We start from the raw sequence: 3692 nt of genomic DNA, 5'->3' as shown, positions 1-3692 counted from the left end.
TATGAGCATTTGAAGTTCATATTTTTGTTTTAATCCAAAACGAATTACTGTAGATACATAAAAATTTCACTGAATGTTTATATTTCCATTTCCTATACACCATAACATTTTGAAAATATTTAGACTTTTTTTGAGCTGTTTACGGACATTGTCAGTTTTCAATTTTTGAGTTTTTTTTTTCTATAATTGTCAATAAAATTTTATTTGTTTAGTAAAAATGCGTGAAAATTTAATACTAGGCTCCTGATATATTGTTACAATAGCAGTTAGATAGGCACAGTTCTTTTTTTATAAGTATTTAAAGTTCGAATTTTCACTAAATTTATCAAATTTAAAATTTAATAATTATTTTGTAGTTAAAAATGTATAAAATGTTCAACTTTTATGGATAAGGATTGAAAATTTAAAACAAGGTTCTACGTAAATAGGTATATATAAATTATTTTTTTCGTAGTAATATCATCAAATATACCTACTTAGGATTTAGGAATATCAATATATCATAGGCTGACTGACCGTCTTCGCTCAGAATCGTTTTTCGGCTATCTCCCAATATGCGGTCTACCTCCGTGGCTCCGTTTTGTGTACTACGCAACTATATATATGAGTATAGTATGCGGTCTACCAATGTTATGTGTTCTTCCTACCTGTAGCTGGGAATCCCTCATCATTTATATTTATTATCTACCAATTTATATGTTGTATCTTAATTTTTCATAACGATATATATTTTATCATGTCATGATACAGGTTACTAGGTTAGTTGGTTTAAAGTCGTTTATGGTGAAACAATATATTAAAATATTAAAATATTAAAATGCTAGTTAAAGAGTTTTATAAAATTTTTTTAACTGAAGAATCCACTGTTAAATACCTGCAAGATTATGGCCTACTACCTTGTTCAAAACAATGCTACAAATGTGGTAGTGAAGCTTAACTGTACCAAGGAAATGCCCGTGGAAAAGAAAGATAAGTTTTCCGGTGTAAAAAAAAAGGTTGCCAACTACCCAATAGGTACGTAATGATAATTCATTTTTTACTTACGTAGACTCAAATGGTCGAAAAAATAGTGGATTGAGTCTCAATGAAATTATGGAGATTGTGTACTTCTGGGTTACGGACAATCGACTTGTTCAAATAATAAAATTTACGGGGAGATCCAAAAATACTATTTGTGAGTGGATGAATATCTGTAGAGACATCCCTGTAAGACTATTCAACAAAAGGCAACCTTTTGTAGGTCCTGGTCTGATCGTTCAAATAGACGAATGTTTGTTGCGGGGTGCACGGAAAAATAATAAAGGATGCTTTCGACTTGCCGATTTAAAAGCTGCATTTATACCTAGACAAGAAGATGAAGAAGACACTAATCGCAATTATGGTCTGAGAATTGGTGGACCGTAGGTAGTCGGATTATGTTGTGTTTTGGAAAATGGTTTAGTTGATGTAAGATTTTTGTTGTTGAAAAAAGAGACAAAGAAACGTTACATGTACATCAAATAACTAAAAATGAGGTACCTATGAAATAATGTGTATTGTTTATTGTTTATTGTTTATATTATTATATATTTTATTTTCTATTTTTAAGGTATTACCTGGTACAACAGTTCATTTTGATTCCTGGATTGCAGGATATAAAAGTATATCTGAAAAGGGCTATGTAGGTACATGAAACAGTTAATCATTCAAAGAATTTTGTGGACCCGGAAACTGGTGCCAATACACAAAAAATAGAAAGTCTTTGGAGGCCTCTTAGACTGAAAGTTGTTAAAAAAATGTGTGGTACTAATGAAGTCATGAAGACCTCTTAGAGAGGTACTTAGCGTCTTAGCCGAGTATTGGTGGCGAGGATTAAATAAAACTGATGATATTTTTTATGCTTTCCTTAGAGATATGAAGATATGCTTTGTGGATAATTTGTAATATCGATAATAGTACCCATGTGCTTAGAATTAAATTGTCTTTTATAGTATAAGATTTATAAATGAATTTCTTAGTAAATTAAATTTGTTTCAATATTGTTTCAATTTTGTTCAATATTATTTGGTATCAGTATTATTATGGTAGACCACTTCCATTTTGGTAGACCGCATGTTGGGAGATAGCCACTTTTTTAATACTTACATATAGATATTGGTTAAAAATGTAACAGTAACAATAAACCAACGTTAGCATAGTGGAAATAGATATATAAATCATTCAAGTAATTTAAAATAAATTAAATTGACACTTAATTTGCACTTAAACTGTTAAAAGTAGTGGCCTGTAAAAATATGTATATTATAACTTATAACTATAGTGCTTGGAAGTTATAGGCAGTGTTCGGATTAGATAAGTATTTTTTTTATCTAGATAAAGATAAAGATAATGCAACTCAAATATTGTATCTAGATAGATATAAATGATAACTTAACTCATATTTATCTAGATAAGTTAAAAGATGAACAAATAATTATCTAGATATTCATCTAGATAAGTCCAAATACACTGGTTATAGGAGCTAAAAAATGAAAAATATGCATAAAAAAATTGTAAAATATGCATGAAAAAAATGTCAAATATGAAAAATAGTTCGATAATTAATGTTCATAAAAATTCAAAATCCTAAAAAAGCCATTTTCTGTTGTTATTAAACTGTACTAAAAGAAAATATACAAAATTTGGAAAAATAAATTTATAATATTTAAAATATGGCGAAAAACTGTATGACATTTTGACATTTTGTTGAACAGAAAAATATAGTAAAAAAATATATTCTAAAAGATAGTACATCGGAATATAGGCGCGTTAAAGATTATAAATGCGCATCGCACCATTGTCGAATATTCGATTGCGGTGATAACAATAAATACCTATCCATTAATATTGAGTTATATAATATTCAATATTATTATTAAAATACACAGCTTAAGAAAAAAAAAGATCAATTTATTTTGTAGAAAATATTAAATATAATGCAAAATATATTAATATGCGTATAAGATCAAGAAATATGCAATTGTCACTTAAAATTGACGAAATATGCAAAATATGCATTTAAAATTTTTGATTTTTAGACTGAACATTTTCATGCAACATCTTGGTGTAACGTTGGAGAAAATATTAACTTGGTTGTCACACTTATCATCTAAACTTCAATAAGCAAAGCAATGTTGTTCCCAATCCTAAAGATTAATTCGACATCACAGAAAAAATGATTGAAACAGTAGGTACTTACACGATTTCAACCTAAGGCTAGCTTCCGGAGTATTATTTAGATCCAGTCCAATTTCGAGCATACTCAATATTTCCCATACGCCGTCTTTATGTCTAATGCGAAAAAAAATGCCATGCTTTTAACAGGGAGACGGGCTCAGAGCAACCGCTATCTACCTATGCATCAGCTGAGCTAAAGTTCGAACTTCAAAGCTTTAGTTTTGGTTTTCTAGGGCCATCATAGACAAGAAGACACTATTTCCTTCGTGGATCATGAATGATAAATATAAAAGCATAAAAAGCATAAAAAGCATTATATAAAGCATATAAATATTGAATTTTCATTACTGCCCAAAAGTGATACCCAGTCCTAATTCACCACTGCCGTTTAAAGGGGCATTCTGATTGAAGCATGGTCATCCTCAAAATAGCCGACAACATCCATGAAGCATAGGCCCTGTCGGCCTGATCCAGATTGAAATATGTCATTGTGATAC

General features: G+C 29.6%; 1 pseudogene; it reads left to right on the top strand.

The window, feature by feature from the left end:
* Positions 1–1092: 1092 nt before the first annotated feature.
* Positions 1093–1811, top strand: LOC132938785 (uncharacterized; annotated as a pseudogene).
* The last annotated feature ends 1881 nt before the right edge of the window (positions 1812–3692 follow it).

This window comes from Metopolophium dirhodum, chromosome 2 (genome assembly GCF_019925205.1).
Source record: "Metopolophium dirhodum isolate CAU chromosome 2, ASM1992520v1, whole genome shotgun sequence".
In the NCBI taxonomy this organism is placed as follows: domain Eukaryota; kingdom Metazoa; phylum Arthropoda; class Insecta; order Hemiptera; family Aphididae; genus Metopolophium; species Metopolophium dirhodum.
Note: the sequence above shows the minus strand (reverse complement) of the source record. Positions and strands in the feature narration are given on the sequence as shown.